The 25477-nt window shown below is 36.7% G+C and overlaps 1 pseudogene; it reads right to left on the bottom strand.

Annotated features, from left to right (window-relative positions):
* Positions 1–665: 665 nt before the first annotated feature.
* On the bottom strand, positions 666–25124 carry LOC119000578 (NXPE family member 2-like; annotated as a pseudogene).
* Between the last annotated feature and the right edge of the window lie 353 nt (positions 25125–25477).

The following is a 25477-nucleotide window of genomic DNA, read 5'->3' as shown; positions in this document are numbered from 1 at the left end:
ACACTTATTTAAATTATGAATAAAGCCATCTTGTTCTTTTGTTATCATAATCAGCCCTGGAGACATTCCTTTAAATTTGGTTTCCTCTTTATAGAAACATTATTCACAGTAGGCAAAAGATGAAAACAACCCAAGTGTCCATCAACAGATAAATGGATAAACAAAATATGCTATATACATACAAAGAAATAATATTCAGTCTTTAGAGGAAGGAAATTCTGATACATGTGTGAAATTTAAAGATATTATGCTAAGTAAAATAAGCCAATACAAAGGATAAATACTGTATAATTTCATTAGTATGAGCTACCTATAATAGTCTAATTCACAGAGACAGCAAGTAGAATGGTGGTTGTCAAGGACTAAAAGAAATGGAGAATAAGGAGTTATTGTTTAAATGACACAGAGTTTTTGTTTAGAATGATGAAAATATTTCAAGGATGAATTGTAGTGATGATTATACAACATTGTGAATGTGCATATTGCCACATTATACATTTAAAAATGGTTAAAATGGCAAATTTTATATTAGGCATATTTTACTAGAATAAGAACATTTTTAAATTTTATTTTCTCCTATCCTGGATTGCATTAAACTACCTTTGCAATATAAGTGAGGTCATCTATAAAGAATGGCTGGGGCTGATTTTTTTTGTATTTTTGCTCTAGCAAATATAGTTTAAAAACATGTTCATCTGATTTCCAGTCACATAATCTAGTGGGTGGGCATTATTAATACCATATGCAACAGTCATGTCCCAGGCATCAATAATACCCACACTGAGATTTGCAAAAATATCCCTCACAATAAGATTCTGAATATAGCTATGAAAATCACTCAACCTCTTTGCATTTAGATAAATCTCCCTGGTGTTTTCAGTTTTAAGGGTCACCTTGGTCTTTGAGCTTCACAAGAACAGACATTCAATGGCCTTTTGAATATTGATGGCCCTATGAATGAAATGTTGGTGAGAAAGTGTCTGAAGTGCTGGCCAAAGATAATGACAATGGCTATGTCACTGTCTCCTACTACTTGATCAATTTCTTGTGGGATATAGTTGACATCTTTCACTGAGATTTGTGGTAGTAAATGGATGACCATGCTCTTTCCACTGACTCAAATATGTATTTTGGCATCCAGAAGCACATGTGTTTTAAAGATCCCAGTTCCATGAAGATCAAAATATTTTAAGACTGTTGGTAAAAAATTGATAAATCTTCTAACAAAAAGAAAATGATGACAAAAAGATTTAAATCCACATGACATTTATAAAATTCTATCCAAGATTACTTCTAGCTATGACAGCATTGGTGTCTATGGGAGGTAGTGATCTTTACCAGATACATTAAAATCTTAACAAAATTTTGAGTTCTTTATGAGAATATAAGATGAAAAAGAAAAATATTAATATTTGTGAATAAAAAAAGTTAACTTTTAATTAAAAGGCCAAATCCAAATGTTTGGCAAATTTAACAAAACATACATCAGAAAAGAAAAGCAAAGAATTCTAATTAGTGTCAAAATAACCTCAAAATTCAACTGCAGTTTGAAAATAAAATTACATACGTACTTTTCAGAACTTTATGTAAGTAGTTAATCCACTGATGCAGCATTAAACTTCCCATGAGGTAACTCTCTTCAAGCAACTATTTATATTTTTAATTCATTTAACTCAATCTGTTTGCCAAATGCTGTAATCCACCTTTTTCTACAGTATAACCACTGGGAAAATATGTCTTCGTTGTAACCCGACATTTTTTTTCTATGTTCTGTCTTTCTGGCAATAAAAATTCCCACAGTATGCAATTTTTATTGCCACAAATAATTATGGAAACACTTTCCTCATTTTCTCTCTCCTTTTCCTCTTTTCCCTCCACCTTCTCTATTTCTGTCCTCCTCTCTTCCACAAATGTTTATTTAACAACATCACATTAAAGGGAAGAATAAAAGTTATTTCTGAATAGTCTTTCCTGGAATGTGGATATATTTTCTCTTGTTTATTCACAATGTTTCCTTGGGCTTCACCTTGTCCCCAAGGCCACTCAACCATGAGACAGCCAGCCCAAGCAGGAGGAAGTGTGTGGCTTAAAAACAGCAGGGCTCTTTGTCTCAGCTGAATATTGTCCTGATGACATTGGCCTTGCTGAATTGTAAATCTCTTCCTCCCCAAACTACTTAGCCATGAAGAAAACTCAAACGCATTTATGAAATAAGTGCCACACATATTTTATTCTGTGTGTACCAAAGTCATGTTCTCTGGTTAATTTTAAAACTCCTTAAATATTTCATTGTTGTGCCAAGAACTGAACATAAAATATTCTCAGTGTGGTTTGATTAGTGGAGCAAAAAGGGAGAACCATTACCTCCTTATTCCGAATTCTCCTATAAAAGGAGCTTAAGCTGTATTTACTGATACATACCAAGCTGGTATGAATCACTGTACCAAGTCTTACCAGGTAAGTCTTACCAGATAAAACTTGGTCCATTTTATATTTGTGCCACTTTAAAATCACAACTTCTTTGTCATCTACCTAGTTGTTGGGATATGGGGTATAACTTAAATTTATCCATTTTGCATTATACCAGGCTTATAAATGGTTCTGAAAATAATAGTCTGGTACTATCCTCTAAGAAAATGCCTATATCAGGGATCCCCAACCCCCAGGTCCCAGACTGGTACCGGCCTGGGCCTGTTAGGAACCGGGCCACACAACAAGAGATTAGCTTGAATGTAATACCCTTGAATCATCTTGAAACCATCCCCCCACCTCCACCCATGGAAAAATTATCTTTCACCTAACTGATCTCTGGTGCCAAAATGGTTGGAAACCATTGGCCTACATTACTAGAAATTATTGTCCAGGCAAGAGAGAAACTAGGTATTAAGATGATTCAAGTCATTTCAAGAATCTTAAGAACCTTCTGGTGTCAATGTTTGGCATGGATTATGGTTGCCATGACAGAAAAAAAACCTGACTTTTCCATTGACTGTGAGCTTTAGACTGGGTTCATGATCTATTCATACCTATGTTCTACACAGGGTTTTGCAGAATTCTCTGCCTAGAGCAGATTCTCAATAAACATTTGCTAAATGCACGAAAAGAGTAAGTGTATACCGTGTTGACTATTGTAACAGAAGTCTTTTGCTTTTCTGCAATTTGCTTTAATTCTGGTAGGACAGAAACATCACTTCTATGAGTAAGATAGCTTTGTACTGACCACTTAAGTTTATGTGGTAAAATTGAAAAAAAATTCATAGCAAGTGCTAGTTTAGAACTTGGACTGAGATGGTTTGGCTGAAAGACAATAGAAAACACCATGTAACACTGTAATCCATCTGAAACATATTCACATAGCACCAGTGCTCAATTATTGGCTTTTCAGGAATAAATTTCAAGTTTTAATACAAATAACCTGTACATTTTGATAGTAGGTAGCTAAAATTAAGGGTTGCCTAGCCTTTTATATATGACTCGGGAAAAAACAGTTTTGAAGTGATATGAAAAGAGTTTCCAAGAATAACATCTCTTCTATAAAGCCCAAATGAGTGATACTATTTGTCCCAGGAAATGAGATATGAAAATGGTTAATATATCAAAGAAATATCTCTTAACATAAGATTGCCTTTTAAGTGGATAGATTTTGAACATGATGGGCAATACTGCAATAGATTTACTGTTACACTGTAAGATCTCAGTGGAAGTAAAGTTTTTCATCAATTCAATCCTCCTGTTGGACCTTCAAAAGATGGAAAAATAAGTTAGCCTGTTATTTTTCTGGATATTAAAGTAAGAATTAATTGCTGGCTTTGATGGATTAAACCATCAACTCTCTATGCAATTTTTTTATTTTGATTTGTTTATGACATTTTGGAGAAGTAAATGGATTAGGATTCTGGAAAATTGTTCTCCTGCTAATGGCAGGTATCCATAGCTCCAAAGAGTCACTCACATTCCACGTACAAGTAATCAAATGTCTACAAAGAATATATATTCTTTGTATTTCCTTCTCATATTTTTAACATGCCTTGCTCTGCACATTTACCACATGTAGTAATTTAGGGTTTCATTTTCCTTTTCCTAGTCCAGTGCTTCTCAACCTTGAGCATACATCAGAATGATCTAAACTGCTGTTATCACTCAGATTGCTGGTCCTCTCATCTCCAGAGCTTTGCTTCAATAGCTCTGGGGCACTTGAAGGGAAATCTCTACCTTCATGTTTATAACAGCATTATTCACAACAGCCATATTATGGAAAGAACATAGTGTCCATCAATGGATAAATGGATAAAGACAATGTGGTCTATATAAAACAGAATATTATTTAGCTTTAAAAATGAAAGAAATTCTGCCATTTGTGACAATATGAATAAACTTGGAGGACATTAGGCTAAGTAAAATAAGCCAGATACAGAAAGATAAATACTCCATGATCTTACTTTTTGTTGTTATTGTTGAATTTCAGAAAGCCAAACTCATACAAACAGAGTAAAGTGGCGGTTGGATGAATAAAGACATGTTGGTCAAAGGATATAAACTATTAGTTATAAGATGACTAAGTTCTGGGAATATAATATAGAGCATAATAATTATAGTTAATGATGTAGTCTATACTTAATATTTGCTAAGACAATATATCTTTAGTGTTCTCAATACACACATAAATGTTTTATGAGGATTTGTTAATCAACCTGATTGTGGTAATCATTTCATGATGTATAAGTACATCAAAACATCACATTGTAACCTTAAATATATATGATTTTTTTTGTCAATCATGCCTTAATAACATTTTTAACATGCTCTCGGGTGAAGCTAAGGCTGTAGCCCATTTGCTTTAGAATAGGGTGGCTTTAAATTCCAATTCTGACTTCACAATTTACTAGATATGTGACTTTGGCCAAGCTATTTAATATGCCTGTGCTTAAATGTCCACATATGTAAAACGAGCATAATAATGATCATCACAGAGTGCTTTACTGAGGATTGTATCAGACCTATTTTGGCACAATATTAAAATTTGCCTGAGTGGGTCAAATATTTATTCTCCCACATCTATTCCAGATAAGGTTAAAGTTGACAAAAGAGATCAATACCTGGATTTGTAAATGTGGTTACGAAAGCCACATTTTGATAAGACATTAAAAGTAAAATGAGATTATTTTGGTGTATGGTGTAAGTTAGTGATCGAGTTCATTTTTTTTGTATGTAGCTGTAGAGATCTCCCAATACTGTTTGTTAAAGAGGATACTTTTACCCCATTTTATGCTGCTGCCCCACTTACCAAATATTAATTGACTGTAGAGACTTGGGTTTATTTCTGGGCTCTCTATTCTGTTCCATTGATCTATCTGTTCTTATGCCTGTACCAGACTGTTTTGATTACAATGGCCTTGTAATATAGTTTGATATCAGGTATTGTGATCTCTCCTACTTTGTTCTTCTTCCTGAAAATTGTTGAGGCTATTTGTGGTTGTTTATGGTTCCATATAAATTTTTGAAATGTTTGTTCTATATCTGTGAAATATGTCATTGGTATTTTAATAGGAATTGTGTTGAATCTATAAATTGCTTTGGGTAGTGTGGACATTTTAGTGATGTTAATTCTTTCAATCCATGAACACAGTATGTTTCCATTTGTTTGTGTCTTTCTTAATTTCTTTCTTCAGTGTTGTGTAGTGTTCTGAATACAGTCCTTCTACCTCCTTGACTAGGTTTATTCCTAGGTACGTTATTTTTCTTGTTGCTATATCAAATGAGATTTTTTTCCTGATTTATGTTTCTGATATTTCATTGTTGGTGTACAAAAATGCCTTTGATTTCTGAATATTGACTTTGTACCCCACTCTTTTGCTAAATTCACTTATTAGGTCAAGCAGTTTTTTGGTGGAGTTTATAGGATTTTATAAGTACACTATTATGTCATCTGCAAATTGGTACAGCCACTGTGGAAAACACTATGGAATTTCCTTAAAAAATTAAAAATGGAACTGCCTTCTGAGGCAGTTTCACCACTGGTGTTATACTCTAAGAACCCTGAAACACCAATCCAAAAGAACCTATGCACCCCAATGTTCATAGCAGTACAATTTACAATAGCCATGTGCTAGAAACAACTTAAATGCCCATCAGTTAATGAGCCAAAAACTGTGGTACATTTACATAATGGAATATTGCATAGCAGAAAGAAGGAGCTCCTACACTTGTGACAGCACAGATGGAACTGGAGAGCATTATGCTAATTTAAATAAGCCAGGTGATAAAGACAAATATCATATGATCTCACCTGTAACTGAAACCTAATCAACAAACAAGCAAGCAAAATATAACCAGAGACTTTGAAATAAAGAACAAACTGACAGTAACCAGAGGGGAGAGGGAATGAGGATAATGGGGAAAGTAAGGGAAAGGGTTGCCAAGGAACAAATATAAAGGACCCATGGACAAAGACAAAAGGATGTAGGAGTGAGGGTGGGAGGGTGGGGGGAAATAGAAACAACTGTGTTTCAATAGTAAAAAGTAAATAAATTTTTAAAGTAAAATGAAAAAAATGTACTCATGGTATAAGTGTATTTATATCAATGTGTTTTGTCTTAATTGAGCATGCATGTGTGTATATATGTGTATATTACATTTCAGAAGGTGTCCATAATGAGACCATAACAGAAACTGAAAGAATTATCAACAACATCGTTGTCTGTATAATGTCTTCTCATGTGGTAGCCCCTGGTTTATATTTTCCCACCATGATTATCAATAAAATTCTTAAATTAAAAAAAAATACTTTAACCCTGAGGAAGCGAGTGTAAACCATCATATATTTCACCAAGGAGGTAGCATCCCATTCTATAGCCAGGATTGGGAGAGAGAACCCTGCTGGGAAAATGCATTTCCCGTGTTACAAAAGAAAGGGAAACAGACTGAGTCTCTGGACTTGTGGGAGGAAAGACATCCTAGAACCTGGCATAAGCCTACAAAGGGGCCCTGTATTCAGGAGATTCTGGGTTGTTGTGAGTTCTACTTGCTGGCATTTTTAAATCCCATAAAATACTCTCCTGCTGTCTAAATACATTTTGCCTATCCCCTGCACTGATCACATACAAGAATAGATGGGAGCCTCCAACATCAGTATACCTACTACAGGAGAAAAGCCACCAACAAATGAACCACCAAATGGTAAAAGCCCAAGTACAACAAGAGAGTCCACACAAACAGAAGAAAGGGCAAACCTAGAGGGTCCAGACAAGGAGATGAAAGAGACCACACCACTGAACCACATATAATTTCTAAGATAGAAGTTCACCGTACAAAGACAGCTAGCAAAGCAAAACTCAGGAAGCACAGAAACAAACAAAAATAATTACCTCAAATGGGGAGACAAAAAAGAACATGCAATTAAAAGAAATGTAAGACTGCCCACTAAAAAAGCTAAATAAAATGGAGGTAACAGAACTATCAAATATAGAATTCAAAATAATGGTTATAAAGCTATTTGAGGAATTCAAAGACAACTACAAATAACTGAGTGAGAACTACATCAGCATGAAAAAGGAAATAGAAACTATAAACAAAACCCAGGAAAATATGAACAATAAAATCCCAGAAATAAAAAGCACATTGGAAGGTATTACAAGAGGGCTTGAAAAAGCACAGAATCGAATCAGGAAGCTGGAGAACAAGGTAGAAAAAAAACCATAAAGAGATAAAAAAAAGAGATTCAGGCAGAATGAAGAGGTGATAAGGGAGATGCAAGACAACATGAAACATAATGATATTCATATAACAGAGATACCAGGAGAACAAGAAGAAGAGAATGGGATAAAAAACCTGTTTTAAAAAGTAATGATGGAAAACTTTCCCCATTTGATGAGAAAAAAATCACATAAATTCAGGAAACACAGAAAGTCCCAATCAAGAGGAACCCAAAGAGGTCTACTTCAAGACATATCATCATTAAAATGGAAAATTCCAAGACAAAGAGAGAATCTTAAAGGAAGCAAGGGATAAACAGAAAGTAAGATACAAAGGAGCCATGATAAGGCTTCCTGCTGACTTCTCAATGGAAACGTTCCAAGCAAGAAGAGAATGGCAAGAAATATTCTAAGCAATGAGAACCAGAGGTCTGCAACCAAGAATACTTTACCCAGCAAGACTCTCAATCAAGATAGGAGGCCAAATAAGGAGCTTCCCAGACAAAAGAAGTCTAAAAGAATACAACTCCACCAAACCAGCTCTGCAAGAGATGCTAAAGGGACTGCTCTAAGGAAAGGAAGAAAAAGAATAAGAGAGAGAGAAACACATTTATAAAAAATGGCCATAAATACGTATCTATCAATAATAATTTTAAATGTAAATGGATTAAATGCTCCTATCAAAAGACATAGAATAACTGAACAGATAAGAAAGCATGACCCACACATATGCTGCCTACAAGAGACCCACCTCAGGACAAAAGACCTACACAGACTGAAAGTGAAGGGCTGGAAACAAATTTCCAAGCAAATGAACAGGGAAAAAAACAGCTGGGGTAGCAATATTCATATCCAACAAAACAGACTTCAAAACAAGGGGCATAAAGAGAGAACCAGAAGGTTACTTCATAATTCTCAAGGGAATAATCCACCAAGAAGACATAAACATTGTAAATATATATTCACCTAATGTAGGAGTACCCAAATACATGAAGATAATCTTGGAGGACTTCAAGAAAGATATCGGCACAATTATACCATGGAATTTTAATGCCCCATGTCAAAAAATAGATAGATCTTCCAAACAAAAAATCAAAAAAGAAATTATGGCATTGAATAATGTACTATATCAAATAAACTTAACTGAAATATATAGAGCCCTTCATCCCAAAGAAGCTAAATACACATTCTTTTCAAATGCACATGGAACATTTTCAAAGATAGAGCACATGATAGGACACAAAACAACCCTCAACAAATTCAAGAAAATTCAAATCATATCAAGCATTTTCTCTGAACACAAGGGACTAAAACTAGAAACCAACCTCAAGAAAAAAACCTCAAAAACGCTCATAATCATGGAGATTAAATAGCGTGCTATTAAACAATGAATGGGTCAGGCATGAAGTTAGGGAAGAAATCAAACGTTTTTGGAAACAAATGGAAATGAACTCACAACAACCCAAAACTTATGGGAAACAGTGAAGGCAGTCCTAAGAGGGAAGTTCATAGCAATACAGGCCTACCTAAAAAAGATAGAAACATTTCAAACAAAAAACCTAACACTATGCCTACAAGAACACAAGGAACAACAAAAAGACAGCCCAGAGCAAGTAGAAGGAAGGAAATAACCAAGATCAGAGAAGAATTAAATGACTTGGAGACTAAAAGCACAATTCTAAGAATCAATGAATCTAGTAGCTGGTTCTTTGAAAAGATAAACAAAATCAACAAGCCTTTAAGCAGGCTCATCCAGAAAAAAAAGAGAGAGGACCCAAATATACAAATCAGAAATGAAAGAGGAGAGATTACAACTGATACCACAGAAATAGAAAGGATTGTAAGAAATTACTATGAAGTACTAAATGCCAAGAAATTTGAAAACCTAGGTGAAATGGACAAATTTTTAGAAAAATATGTTCCAAAGCTCAATGAAGAAGCAGAAAACCTTTATAGAACAATAACAGCTGAAACAGCTGAAGAGAAAAAATTGAAGCAGTAGTCAAAAAACTCCCATCACACAAAAGTTCTGGACTGGATGGTTTCACAGGAGAATTCTACAAAACATTTAAGGAAGAACTAACCCCTATCCTTCAAAGGCTATACCAAAAAATCCAAAATTATGGAATACCCCAAACTCATTTTATGAAGCCAGCATCATCCTAATCCCCAAACCAGATAAAGATACCACAAAAAAAGAAAACTTCAAACCACTATTGCTGATAAACATAGATGCTCAAATCCTCAACAAAATATTGGCAGACCACATTCAGCAATACATTAAAAAGATCGTATACCATGATGAAATGGGATTCATCCCAGGGATTCAAGGATTGTCCAGTATTTGCAAATCAATAAATGGAATACCTCACATAAACAAAAGCAAAAACAAAAATCATGTGATCATATCAATAGATGTGGAAAAAGCATTTGATAAGGTACAGCACCTATTTATGATAAAAACACCCAGCAAAGTGGAAATAGAGGGAGCATTCCTCGATATAATAAAGGACATATGTAAAACACCTAGGGCCAACATCATACTCAATGAGCAAAAACTAAAATCTTTTCCACTAAGATCAGGAACAAGACAAGGTTGTCCGCTTTCACCACTTCTATTCGATATAGTATTGGAAGTCCTAGCTACAGCAATCAGACAAGAAAAAGGGGGAAAAGGCTGCAATCAGAAAAGAGGAAACAAAACTCTCATTGTTCGCAGATGACATGATAGTGTACATAGAAAATCCTATAGACTCCACAAAAAAAAACACTTGACCTAATAAATGAATTTGGCAAAACAGCAGGATGTAATGTCAATATTCAGAAATCAAAGACATTTTTGTACGCCAACAATGAAAAATCAGAAACAGAAATTAGGGAAAAAAATCCATTTGATATGGCAAGAAAAAAATAAAATACCTATGAATAAACCTAACCAAGGAGGTTACAGACCTGTGCTCAGAAAACTACACAACATTGAAGGAATTAAGAAATTAAGAAAGACACAAACAAATTGGAACATATACTGTGATAATGGATTGGAAGAATTAACATGATCAAATGTGCACAAAGCAATTTATAGTTTAAATATAATACCTATTAAAGTATCAATGGCATACTGCACAGATATAGAATAAACACTTCAAAAATTCATATGGAACAATAAATAACCCCAAATAGCTGCAGCAATTTTGAAAAAGAAGAGCAAAGTAGGAGGGATCACAATACCTGATATCAAACTGTATTACAAGGCCACTGTAATCAAAACAGCCTGGTACTGGCATAAGAGCAAACACATGGATCAATAGAACAGAATAGAGAGCCCAGAAATAAACCCAAGTCTCTATGGTCAATTAATATTTGACAAAGTGGGCAGCAGCATAAAATGAAGTAAAAATAGCCTCTTCAACAAATGGTGTTGAGATAGCTGGACAACTACATGCAAAAAAATGAAATTCAACCACCAACTTACATCATACACAAAAATAAATTCGAGGTGGATAAAAGATTGAAATATAAGTTGTGACACCATTAAAGTCTTTGAGAAGAACATAGGCAGGAAAATCTCAGATATTCCATGCAGCAACATTTTCACCGATATGTTCCCTGGAGCAACGGACATAAATGAAAGAATAAACAAATAGGACTTCATCAAAATAAAAGGCTCCTGCACAGCTAAAGAAAACAGCATTAAAATGGAAAGAACCAAATGTATGGGAAATCATAGTTGCAAATGATATCTCGGACGAGGGTTTGATCTTCAAAATACATCAAGAGCTCACATGACTCCACTCCAGGAAGACATACAACCTAGTTAAAAAAAATGGGCAAGGAATTTGAACAGATACTTCTCCAAGGAGGACATACAGAGGACCCAGAGACATAATGAAAGATGCTCAGCATCACTAGCCATCAGGGAGATGCAAATTAAAACCACAATGATACGACTTCACACTTGTCAGAATGGCCATCATAAACAAACCAACAAAAAAATGTGTTGGAGAGGTTGTGGAGAAAAGGGAACCTTAGTGCATTGTTGGTGGGAATACAGACTATTGCAGCCATTGTGGAAAAGAGTATGGCATTTCCCCAGAAAACCAACATGGATTGCATTTTGACCCAGCAATTATAATCTGCTAGCATTATAATCTAAGAACCTTGAAACACCAATCCAAAAGAACCTGTGCACCCCAATGTTCATAGCAGCACAATTTACAATAGCCAAGTGCTGGAAGCAACCTAAGTGCCAATCAATAAATGAATGGATCAAAATACTATGGTACATTTACACAGTGGAATTCTATGCAGCAGAAAGAAAGAAGGAGCTCCTACCCTTTGCAACAGCATGAATGGAAATAAGAGAGCATTATGCTAAGTGAAGTAAGCTAGGCAGTGAAGGACAAATACCATATGATCTCATTTTTAACAGAAACCTAATCAACAAAATGAACAAGCAAGCAAAATATAACCAAAGACATTGAAATTTAGAACAGGCTGACAATAACCAGAGGGGAGAGGGGAGGGGATTATAGGGAAAAGCATGAAGCATTTTTAGGAACAACTATAAAGGAAACATGCACAATAACAAGGGGAGTGAAAACAGGGGAAGGAGGTGGGGATGGCTGGGATGGGAGGAAAAGGCAGAAAACTACTTGAACAATTTTTAAAATGTTTTTTTAAGCAGCATTATGGGACCCAAAACACATGCAAGTCTGCCAGACCAGGGACTTTTGGTTTATGAGAGCAGTAGGGACAGTGTGCAAGGAGAGTTCCCCAAGAGGCTGCAGTGAGGACCATCTCAAGAGGGAGCTATGTTTGGCCAACAGGGAATATGGAATTAGCACAGGTGGTCTCTGTCTTTAGAATTAAGACATGGTTCTGATACCTTAAGGACAGGAAGGCTTCTATGTTTCCATAATCATTTCTCCTTTGTTATTAGTAAAACATTTAGCTGAAAAAGTCTAGCTTCTTTGGGATGAGCTATAAGAAAGATATTTTTCCATACCTTGATCAAGAAACCAGAAAGAAAAGAGGGTGAGATAGGATTGAAAGGAAAATCTTATCACAGTTTTTCCCTGTCTCCTGTCCTTGTGTCACCAAAGTGTTTGAATTGGATTTGAATTAGAGTTTCCACACTACTAAGCCACCCAGTTTGCCATTCTGAGCCCACCTTGGAAAACCAGTGTAGGTCTTTCTACAGCAGGGGTTCCCAACCATGGAACAAAGTCCCTTAAAATGATCCCTTAAATATATGTTCCATGGTCAAGTGATTTGGGGAAATGTTTTATGCTCCATCTTCACTTGAAGGGATAGATACTAAAGTTGCTGTAAAGTACTGCAGTAAAGAAATCTATCTGATTATTTTCCAGAGTGTATGTCACTTTTTTTTCGCCAGTTACTGAGACCATCCTCTGTACTAAGCATTGTGCTTGGTTTGTGAAAGAAAGTGGTGGCTCTCAGGGGCTTCCTGTCATACACAGATGGCCCCAGAGGTACTGCCTACCAACCTAACCTCCTCTCTGCCTCACTTACTGCATTCTATCCTCACTGGTTCCCCTGGATTCCTGGAACATTCCAGCATGCTATTGCCTCAGGTCCTTCTCTCTCTTGGAAATGGTATTTCCCCCAGAATTCACAGGGTTCACCTCTTCACTTCATTCACCCATTCTCAGATTGTTGCCCAAGGCAGGCCTTACCTGACCTCTTTTTAAAATAGCACCCACATACAATTTTGCATGTGATGATGTACAAATCCCTTTTTCTAATGATTTTGTTACAAATCTATTTGTTTAGGGCTTGTTGTCTTTCTATTCCACTACAATGTTGAATTTCAAACACCCAGAGCTCTATCTGAAATAAAGAAGGTGCTAACACTATTTATAAACTGAATGACAGAATGGCCAAAAATAATTATTACCTCACAGAGCTTACAATTTAGCAAAAGATATAAAAATATATTGAAAACTTAATAGTCTAATAAGTGTTATGATTGTGAAAGAACAGGAAGCAGTGGAAGAATAAGGGGCTAGCGCTTTACCCAGATGTGGAGGAAATGATGTCTAAAGCCAAGCATGTGAAACGCCAGAGTTGAGAGAAAACATGGTCTATTTATGAAATAAAAGTTCAGTTTGACTAGCAGAGAGCAAGGCAGCATAAAAATGAGACAAGAGGCTACAGAGCTTGGAAAGTCCTTGTAAACATATTAAAGAGTTTGGATTTCATCCTCGGAGCAAGGAGGTTATATTAAGCCTTTGAAGCAAGGAAAAGTAAAAAGTGATCTGTGTTTTAGAAACATTAGTCTTGGTGCAGTGTGGAGAATAGACCAAAGTAAACAAGACTCTAGGCAAGAAAACCAGCTCTGGAGATGGTTGTAATAACATAATTGAGGCATATGATGGTTTATACAGGGACAGAGGCAACAGCAGTAAGTAAAATGGCTGGGTTTGGCAGATATTGGAGGGGGGGTGCAATTCATAGGATTTGGTGATTCATTGGCTGTGAAGGGTAAAGGAGACTACATAATGCTACCATTCACTGCCCCCCCTTTTACTTTACATGGCATCTATCAACACTGCAGGATTAGTATTCCATGGAATACATTATATGAAATGCTGGTCTATACAAAATTACTGAATCTGTAAATACGGATATTACAAACCATGGAGGACTACAGGTATATATAAAACACATCACTTGTTATATTCTTTTTAGCAAATAGAATGAATATACCACAGTAGTAAAAGTGACCAGTATCAGGTCTTGTGGTTTTATTACCAGTTGAACTGACTCTGAGCAATACATCTAATTAAACTAGTCAATATTCATTGACACAACAAGAAAGTTTTATTAGAAAAAGTTGTCAGGCAGAGTTGGTCTGAACCACATCTACCTCTTTGAATCAATTATTGTATTTGAATCCCTGTTTACCTGTGGGAAAGACTCTGTTCTTCCTCTCTAAGTTAGGAAATGTCTTTATTCCTGCTGGTCACATGGATCAGGGCTGCACATGTACGTGTGGGGGTTCTTGAACATTTCCACATTTGAGGTTAGGGTCAGACTACATTCAGAGAATACCTGATAGATGCCCATGATCACCCTGTCATTGACTTAGTTCCTTGCTCTCCAGTGAGCTGACACCCCTTCATGAGCATGGAGCAGGTGAGATAGAGACTTGGCCTTCCAAGGACAGAGCAAAGCTGACAAGGGAGGAGCCATTTTTGAAGTCTGTCACGCTTCCTGAAGCTCCTGCATTCAGGCTTGGTGGGGACACCCTAACCCTAAGGAAATCCCTGCCATTTTCCTTCCTGCATCCCAAGTGGTCCCACACCTCCAAAAGGGTGTTTAGCTGATCCCCCTGCAGCAAACATCTAGAAGGCTGAAGATGGTGGCTCTGTTATGTGTGGCACCAAAGGTGGTGTTCACATGGGTGAAGGGTCTGGGTTGAACATGATTCCCTGTATTCTCAGCTCAGTCTCTGCTGATGAAACTGCTGGATCCAGGGGTGCTTTAGGGTGTAAGGTCATTCTGAAGGTGTTCCACTGAGTCAGTGTGATGGGGATTCTTAACCTGAACAAGACTGAAGTATTGAAGGAAAATAGCTATATTATTAGCAAACAATATGCTTTATTTTTAATATAAATTATTGTTTAGTTTAAACACATATCATTGTGATATAATCATTGTGATATAAACTGAATTATAACTAGTTTTCAGTTAGAAGTCATTGGCTTAAAAATTAACTATATAGCCGTGGCTGGCATAGCTCAGTGGATTGAGAGTGGGCCTGTGAACCAAAGGATAGTGGTTTCATCCCCAGTCAGGGCACATGCCTGGACTGCAGGCCAGTTTCCAGCAGGGGACGAATGAGAGGCAATCATACATTGATATTTCTCTCCCTCTCTCCTTCTTATCCTCTCTAAAGATAAATAAATAAAAATAAAATAAAATTAACTATATAAAAAAGTATATGTTATTTCATAATTGAATTTGAGGTGTTTACTTTTGTCATCCCCTCACTTGACTTATTTTTTGTTTATAAAATTCATAGTGATATTATAGACAATCTTAAAAAAATTTTTAAATTTTTGATCCTACCTAAGCTTTGCTGTCTTAAATGTTATTTTTATCATAAATATGCTTTATTTTTCCTTCCATGTATATAGTATCTAGTTGTAATCATACTAAAATATAGTTCTAATACAATTTTGAAGTTAATACCTCATATCATGAACATTTTAATATTGTTACATAGTTTTCATGATCATTATTTTTAGTGGTTTTATAATATTCTATCAAGGGGATATGAAATGGGTTGTATACCAACAATATTACTCTATTGGATTATATATACTTATTTCCATTGGACAACACACTTGGATATTTTCTAAGTCTTCATTTATGGCATTACTTCTTGATGATAGATTCCTCAGAATAAAGGTACCAGTCCATATTTTTTTATAACTCCTTAACAAATTTTTTTAGTTACAGTTGACATTCAATATTACATCAGTTTCATGTGTACAGCCTAGTGGTTAGACATTTGTGTAACTTATGAAGTGATCCACTCAATAATTCTAGCACCCCCCTGGCACTATGCACAGTTACTACAATATTATTGACTATATTCCTGCCATTTCATATCCCCATGGATATTTTGAAAGTGCCAATTTGTAAATCTTAATTCTTTTACCTTTTTACCCAATAATTATTGATGTCATTTAGTTATTGCCATTTTATTATTAATATTTTTCTTCTTCTTCTTAAAGAGTTCTCTTTAACTTTTCTTATAATACTGGTTTGGGGTGGATAAACTCCTGTTGGTTCCCTCTAATGTATTCTGTTTCAGTTATTGTATTCTTTATTTCTGACTGGTTTTATTTGTTTCCTAGCTCTTTGTTGAAGTTCTCACTGAGTTTATCTATTCTTCTCTTGAGTTCCTTGAGCATCCTATGACCAGTGTTTTGAGCTCTGTCTCTAGTAGATTGCTCACCTCTATTTTGTTTAGCTCTTTTTCTGGAGATTTTTCATGTTTTTTCTTTTCTTTTCTTTTTATTGTTGTTCAAGTGGGCACCATATCTGAGTCTCCATCAACTTGGCTAACACAGTTCATTTTCACCCCACCACATGCCCCTACCCCACCCATCTCCACCTCCCACCCTCGAACCTACCCCATTTGGCTTTGTCTGACTGTCCTTTATACATGTTCCTTGATGGCCCTTCCCTTATTGTCCCTCTCTCCACTCCTCTCTGGTAACTGTCAGTTTGTTCTTTGTTTCAGGGTCTCTAGTTATATTTTACTTGCTTGTTTGTTTTGTTGATTAGGTTCTACATATAGGTGAGATCATTTTGTATTTCTCTTTCACCATCTGGCTTATTTCACTTAGTATAATGCTTTCCAGATCAACCCATGCTTTTGCAAACTGTAAGAGCTCCTTTCTTTCTGTTGCATAGTATTCCATTGTTTTTTCATTTAGAATATGTTTCTTTGTTTTATTGCTTTGGTTGCCTCTGTCTGTGTTGGGGGTTTGTGTGTGTGTGTGTGTGTGTGGTAGGTAGACCTGCTATATCTCCCAGTCTATTTTTTAATTTATTTTTTTATTTAATTCTTGTTCAAGTACAGTTTTCTGTCTGATATTTCCAGCCCTGCCCCCCGCCAGTGCTCCCCACCTCCCTCCCATTTCCACCCCCCGCCTTAGTTATTGTCCATGTGTCCTTTATACTTGTTCATGTGAGTCCTTCCCCTTTTCCCCTGTGATTCTCTCCCCTCTCCCCTCTGGTCCCTGTCAGCCTGTTCTGTATTTCAGTGTCTTTGGTCATATTTTGCTTGCTTGTTTGTTTTGTTGTTTAGATTCCTGTTAAAGGTGAGATCATATGGTATTTGTCTTTCACCGCCTGGCTTATTTCACTCAGCATAATGCTTTCCAGTTCCATCCATGATGTTGCAAAAGGTAGGAGCTCCTTCTTTCTTTCTGCAGCATAAAATTCCATTGTGTATATGTACCATAGTTTTTTGATCCATTCATTTACTGACGGGCACCTAGGTTGCTTCCAACTCTTGGCTATTGTAAATTGTGCTGCTATGAACATTGGGGTGCATAGGTTCTTTGGGATTGGTGTTTTAGGGTTCTTAGGATACAATCCCAGCAGTGGAATTGCTGGGTCAAAAGGCAAGTCCAATTTTAGTTTTCTGAGAAAATTCCATACTGTTTTCCATAATGGTTGTACCAGTCTGCAATCCCACCAACAGTGGACCAGAGTCCCCTTTTCCCCACACCCTCTCCAACATTTGTTGTTTATTGCTTTGTTTATGATAGCCATTCTCACCGGTGTAAAGTGGTATCTCATTGTGGTTTTAATTTGCATCTCTCTGATAGCTAGTGATATTGAGCATCTTTTCATGTGTCTCTGGATCCTCTGTATGTCCTCCTTGCAGAAGTGTCTGTTCAAGTCCTTTCCCCATTTTTTAATTGGGTTAGTTGTCTTCTTAGAGTGAAGTCGTGTGAGTTCTTTGTATATTTTGGAGATTAAACCTTTGTCTGAGGTATCATTGGCAAATATGTTTTCCCATACAGTTGGTTGTCTTTTTATTTTAATGCTGTTTTCTTTAGCTGCGCAGAAGCTTTTTATTTTGATGAGATCCCATTTGTTTATTCTTTCCTTTATAGTCCTTGCTCTAGGGGACATATCAGTAAAAATGTTGCTGCGTGAAATATCTGAGATTTTCCTGCCAATGTTCTCCTCTAGGACTTTAATGGTGTCATGGCTTATATTTAAGTCTTTTATCCACCTTGAATTTATTTTGGTGTATGATGTAAGTTGGTGCTCGAGTTTCATTTTTTTGCATGTAGCTGTCCAGTTCTCCCAACACCATTTGTTGAAGAGGCTATCTTTACCCCATTTTATGATACTGCCCCCTTTGTCGAATATTAATTGACTGTAGAGATTTGGGTTTATTTCTGGGTTCTCTATTCTGTTCCATTGGTCTATGTGCCTGTTTTTATGCCAGTACCAGGCTGTTTTGATTACAGTGGCCTTGTAATACAGTTTGATATCAGGTATTGTGATCCCTCCTACTTTGTTCTTCTTTCTTAACATTGCAGCTGCTATTCGGGGTCTTTTATGGTTCCAGATAAATTTTTGAAGTGTTTGTTCTATGTCTGTGAAATATGCCATTGGTACTTTAATAGGTATTGCATTGAATCTGTAAATTGCTTTGGGTAGTATGGACATTTTGATGATGTTAATTCTTCCAATCCATGAACACGGTATACGTCTCCATTTGTTTGTGTCTTCCTTGATTTCTGTCTTCAGTGTTGTGTAATTTTCTGCATACAGGTCTTTAACCTCCTTGGTTAGATTTATTCCCAGATATTTTATTTTTCTTTTTGCTATATCGAATGGGATTTTTTTCTTGATTTCTGCTTCTGCTGATTCATTGTTAGTATACAGAAATGCCTTTGATTTCTGGATATTGACTTTGTATCCCGCTGTTTTGCCAAATTCATTTATTAGTTCCAGCAGTTTTTTGGTAGAGTCTATAGGATTTTCCATGTACACTATCATGTCATCTGCAAACAGTGACAGTTTTGTTTCCTCCTTTCCGATTTGGATGCCTTTTATTTCCTTTTCTTGTCTGATTGCTGTGGCTAGAACTTCCAATACTATATTAAATAGAAGTGGTGAAAGTGGACAACCTTGTCTTGTTCCTGATCTTAGTGGAAAAGCTTTCAGTTTTTGCCCATTCAGTATGATGTTGGCTGTAGGTCTTTCATATATGGCCTTTATTATATTGAGGAATGCTCCCTCTATTCCCACTTTGCTGAGTACCTTTATCATAAATGGGTGTTGTACCTTATCAAAAGCTTTTTCCGCGTCTATTGATATGACCATGTGGTTTTTGTCCTTGCTTTTGTTTATGTGGTGTATTACATTTACTGATTTGCGGATATTGAACCATCCTTGCATCCCTGGGATGAATCCCACTTGGTCATGGTGTATGATCTTTTTGATGTATTGTTGGATGCGATTTGCCAATATTTTGTTGAGGATTTTAGCATCTATGTTCATCAGTGATATTGGCCTGTAATTTTCTTTCTTTGTTGTGTCTCTCTCTGGTTTTGGAATTAGGATAATGCTCGCTTCATAAAAAGAGTTTGGGAGTTTCCCATCATTTTGGATTTTTTGGAATAGTCTGTGAAGAATAGGGGTTAGCTCTTCCTTAAACGCTTTGTAGAATTCTCCTGTGAAACCATCTGGTCCGGGGCTTTTGTGTGATGGGAGTTTTTTGATTACTGCTTCAATTTCATTTGCTGTTATTGGTCTGTTCAGGCTTTCTACTTCTTCTTCATTGAGTTTTGGAAGATTATATTTTTCTAGAAATTTGTCCATTTCACCTAGGTTTTCAAATTTCTTGGCATACAGTTCTTCATAGTAATTCCTTACAATCCCTTCTATTTCTGTGGTATCAGTTGTAATCTCTCCTCTTTCATTTCTGATTGTGTTTATTTGTGTCCTCTCTCTTCTTTTCTTGATGAGCCTACTTAAAGGTTTGTCTATTTTGTTTATCTTTTCAAAAAACCAACTCCTGGATTCATTGATCTTTAGAATTGTGCTTTTAGTCTCTATGTCATTTAATTCTGCTCTGATCTTGGTTATTTCCTTCCTTCTACTTGCTCTGGGCTGTCTCTGTTGTTGTTCCTCGAGTTCTTGCAGGTGTCAGGGTAGGTTGTTTGTTTGAAATGTTTCTATCTTCTTTAGGTAAGCCTGTATTGCTATAAACTTCCTCCTCAGGACTGCTTTCCCTGTGTCCCATAAGTTTTCGATTGTTGCGAGTTCATTTTAATTTGTTTCCAGAAGCTTTTTTATTTCTTCCCTAATTTCAATCTTGACTCATTCATTGTTTAATAGCATACCATTCAGTCTCCATGCTTTTGGGTGTTTGGGTTTTTTTCCTGTGGGGTTGGTTTCCAATTTCAGTCCCTTGTGATCAGAGAAAATGCTTGGTATGAGTTCTATTTTCCTGAATTTGTTGAGACTCGTTTTGTGTCCTATCATGTGGTCTATCTTTGAAAATGTTCCATGTGCATTTGAAAAGAATGTGTATTTAACCTCTTTGGGATGGAGGGCTCTATATATATCAATTAGGTCCATTTCATCTAGGGTGTTGTTTAGTGCAGCTATATCTTTGTTGATATTTTGTTTGGAAGATCTGTCCATTTTTGACAGTGGGGTGTTAAAATCTCCTACTATAATTGTGTTGCTTTCAATATCTTTCTTGAGGTTCTCTAGGACTTTCTTTATATATTTGGGTGCTCCTATGTTGGGTGCATATATATTTACGATGTTAATGTCTTCTTGGTGGATTCTCCCCTTGAGTATTATGAAGTGACCTCCTGGGTCTCTCTTTATGGCCCTTTTTTTTTTGAAGTTTATTTTGTCTGATATGAGAATTGCTACCCAGGCTTTTTTTCCTTATCCATTTGCTTGGAAAATTTGTTTCCATCCTTTCACTTTTAGTCTGTGTTGGTCTTTTGACCTGAGGTGGGTCTCTTATAGGCAGCATATGTGTGGGTCATGCTTTCTTATCCATTCAGCTATTCTATGTCTTTTAATTGGTGCATTTAATCCATTTACGTTTAAGGTTATTATTGAAAAGTACTATTCATTGCCATTTATGTACCTGCGTTCCTCTCTTTCTCTCTCTTTTCCTTCCTTTCCTTAAAGCAGCTCTTTTAGTAATTCTTGGAGAGCTGGTTTTTTGGAGACGTATTCTTTTGGATTTCTTTTGTCTTGGAAACTCTTTATTTGGCCTTCTATCTTGATTGAGAGCCTTGCTGGGTAAAGTAGCCTTGTTGTAGGCCTCTGTTTCTCATTGCTTAGAATATTTTTTGCCATTCTCTTCTTGCTTGGAATGTTTCCATTGAGAAGTCAGTAGCCAACCTTACTGGGACTCCCTTGTATGTTACTTCCTTTTTCTCCCTTGCTGCCTTTAGGATTCTCTCTTTGTCTTGGAGTTTTGCCATTTTAATGATGATGTGTCTTGCAGTAGGCCTCTTTGTGTTTCACCTGAGTGGGACTCTTTGCGATTCCTAAATTCGTGTGACTTTATCTCTCCTCGACTTAGGAAAATTTTTTGTTATTACTCTTTCAAGTAGGTTTTCTATCCTTTGTTCTTCTTCTTCTCCTTCTAGTATTCCTATTATTTGGATATTATTACATCTTATATTATCTTGCATTTCTCTTAAATTCTCCTCATTTTTTTTGATCCTCTTTTCCACTATTTGTTCCGTTTGGGAGATTCCTTCTACCTGTCTTTGAGCTCGCTTATGCGGTCTTCCACCTCATCAATCCTACTTTTCATTCCTTATACTGTGTTCTTCTGTTCAGAAATTGTATTCTTCATTTCCTCTTGGCCTTTGCTGATGGTTTCTATTTCCTTTTTCATGTTGGTATAGTTTGCGGAGAGTTCATTGTAGCTCCCCTCTAGTTTCTGGTAACTCGTTGTGAGCTCTTTAAATTTCCTGATAACCAGTGCTTTGAATTCAATATCTGATAGTTGACTTGCCTCTAGTTCATCTAACATTCTTTCTGAGACTTCCTCCTTTTCTTTCCTTTGGGGATTGTTTCTTTTATATCTCCCAGTCTTGACAGGGTGGCCTATCCTATATGTATCAGGTATCCTGTGGGACCCTGTGGCACCATCTGCCTTGTCACCTGAACTGAGTGTTCCAGGGGTGCCCCTTGTGTGCATTGGGGGTTCCCTCCTATTCTAATTGAAACTTGATGGCTGTTTTCACAAGTGTTGATAGACTGACCCTCAGGTTGACTGGCTGTGAGGACTGGCTGTGACTACAGCAGACAAACTGTAGCACAGAGGCTGAGCCCATAGAGTGGGATTCCCTTTAGCAAGATTCTGGTACCTGCTAAGTCTGCCTTTTGGATATGTCATTTATGGAACTAATTGGATTGTGCTCTGATATAGTCTAAAGCTGGCCGCTAGATGTGTTGGTTATGGGGCTTGTTGGAAGGAGCTCTGGTGTGGACTCAGTAAGCTGCTACCTGTGCCTGGCCCTGGGCCATGTGGAAGGAGCTATAAAGTGATTTGTGGTTTGTAGCTCCCTGTGCTAAACTTGGAGGTGCTTGGGAGAGACTATTTTGTGAATGGGGATGACTAGCACTAGGGCCACAGGCTGCTTAGTAAGCAGTTCAGGGCATGCTGAGTCTAGGAACTGCTTATTAAGCATCTTTTTAGACCCTTGAGAAATTTTAAGAAAATCTGTAGTATGGGTGAGGCTAGCTACTTGTGAGGAAGAGTCAGTGAAAGAGGTTCTGGCTAGTTCGCAGATTAATGAGGCAGGGTCTCAGGCAGTCACCAGGGTGGGGTCAACTGTGTTAGCCAAGTTGATGGAGACTCAGGTATGGTGCCCACCCATACCTGCTAGCTACTGGAACAAAAGAGCAGTGGTGTCTGACAATGTTTCTGTCTGGGAGAAAGTTTCCCCTCCAGCCCTCATCCTAAAGCCAGACTATCAGTTATTTCTCACGTGTTCCTGGTACTTTTCAACCTGCTATCCCTTTCCTGGTGTTTAGGGTGGGTGTTTGTGAGCAAGTGAGTCCCCATGGGCTCTTTAAGAGGACACCTAGGTCTACAGAATCCCTCCATTTCATCTGTGTGGAATCCCTGCTGTATTTCATAGTCAGATGGTGTGGGAACTCCTCTTCCAAGCACTAGTACTCTGAGCCAGGTCACCCTTGTCCCTCAGAGGACACCTCCAAGCCAAGATATCCCTCCCAGGTTTTAACTGCCACACACTGAAGTGGGACCAGACCATTTCATGTCTCCACCCCTCCTACCATTTTTGACATTTTTTTCTTTATATACTTAGTTATAGGACTTCTGTTCTGCTGGTGTTCATGTGGTTCTCAAAGGTAATAGTTCTATAATTTAGTTTTAATTTTTATGTAATCATAAGAGCAGGTGAGCACAGCATTTACCTCCTCTATCATCTTCACCAGTAGTCTCTTGATTGTACATATAGTATTGAATTTACTAATACATTGGTCAAAGAACATGACCATTTTTTATCATTCTTGACTGTCAAATACATTCTCAAGATAAGAGTTTATATTGCCACCAGCAATGTGTACGATTATCTGCCATGCTATTTTGTGTTTCATTGGTCATCATAGCAAAAAAAAAAAAAGTGTATCAGTTATGAACAATGCTCCTTAGCAATAGTCTAAGGAGTCCAATATTTTGGCCAAATATTTAGCCAAATGAATGCCATTATATCTATCTGGACAATGAGGTGACTGGAGGAAATGTACCCCTGATTTAAAGTCTGTTCAATTCCAGGAGTCTTCTATGCCCCATGGAGGTACATTTAGCTGGTGGCCTAAAATGAAGTGGATGAGCTGGACAGAAAACTTACCCATTTGTTTTGTTCATTGATTTGCTTATTTTTTTACTTTGTTTTGCTGTTTAAGCTCATTGCTCTTTAATATTTATATGAAAAGGCTTGAAGCCCACATATACTATTTCCTCCTCATAACTATTATCAAAAATATTCAGAACAACATAGCTGCACAATTTACAATAGCCAAGTAATGGAAGCAACCTAAGTGTCCATCAGTAAATGAATGGATCAAAAAACTATGGTACATTAACACAATGGAACTGACAATATATTTAGTTGTAATAAAACAATTATATAGCATCACATATATCATGTTCTAATAGATGTCTGAGTGAAAGGTTTATAGAAAAATCTATCTTTTTTTATTTTTTCAATTACAGTTTACATCCAATATTGTTTTATATTAGTTTTTGTTGTACAGCAGAGTGGTTAGATAATTATATTCTTTACAAAGTGTCCCCACTGATATTTCAAGTACCTACCTAGCACCATACATAGTTATTACAATATTATTGGTTATATTTCTTACTCTGTACTTTACATTCCCATGACTATTTTTTAACAACCAATCTGTTCTCCTTAATCCTTTCATCTTTTTTATCCAGTCTCCTAACCCCTTCCCCTCTGGCAACTATCAGTCTGTTCTCTGTATCTGTGAGTCTGTTTCAATTTTGTTTGTTCATCCATTTTGTTCCTTAGATTCTACATATAAGTGAAATCATATGTACAAAACCCATCTTCTGACTGATGATTTTGGATAGCTTAATGCTCAGCAAGAGAAAGGGATTGTACTTGGATACCTCAAATGACTAAAATCTCCCTTACAAAATCCAACAACTTAAATATTTTTACTTAAATTATAAAACATTATCATTAAAACTATTTGTGGAAGATCCAAGATGGTGGAGGACTAAGTGTAAGCTACTCTAATCTCCTCCCAGGACCAATCTGGAATTACAACTAAATTGTAGAGAAATTACCTGGAATGGCCAACTGGAGAGAAGCCATGAACAATCATGTTGAGCAATAGCTGATAGAAGCTTTACAACCATGGACAGACAGAGGAAAAACCTTCTGCACAATGTGCCTGGTAGGGAGTGTGGAGGAGACATAAGAGGGCTGGCTGGACTCCCATGGAAAGCAACTGAAGTTCTGGAGGGTTATTTCAGTGGCTGGGGGCTACCCCCTGAGAAATGTAGGGTCTAAACCCCAAGAGCTGGAAAGGAATCCAGATAACAACCAGATAACAACCAGATAAATTTCCACCAGAGCTGGAAAGGAATCCAGATAACAACCATCTGTGAATGGCAGCAGGGGTTCTGTTGGCCAGGGAGAGACAGTTGAAGAAGCAAAGAGCCTTTAGAAACACCT

Source organism: Sturnira hondurensis, unplaced genomic scaffold (genome assembly GCF_014824575.4).
Source record: "Sturnira hondurensis isolate 20B ecotype Veracruz unplaced genomic scaffold, ASM1482457v3 Scaffold0015793, whole genome shotgun sequence".
In the NCBI taxonomy this organism is placed as follows: domain Eukaryota; kingdom Metazoa; phylum Chordata; class Mammalia; order Chiroptera; family Phyllostomidae; genus Sturnira; species Sturnira hondurensis.
The sequence above is the reverse complement of the archived record's forward strand: the minus strand, read 5'-3'. Positions and strand labels throughout refer to the sequence as shown.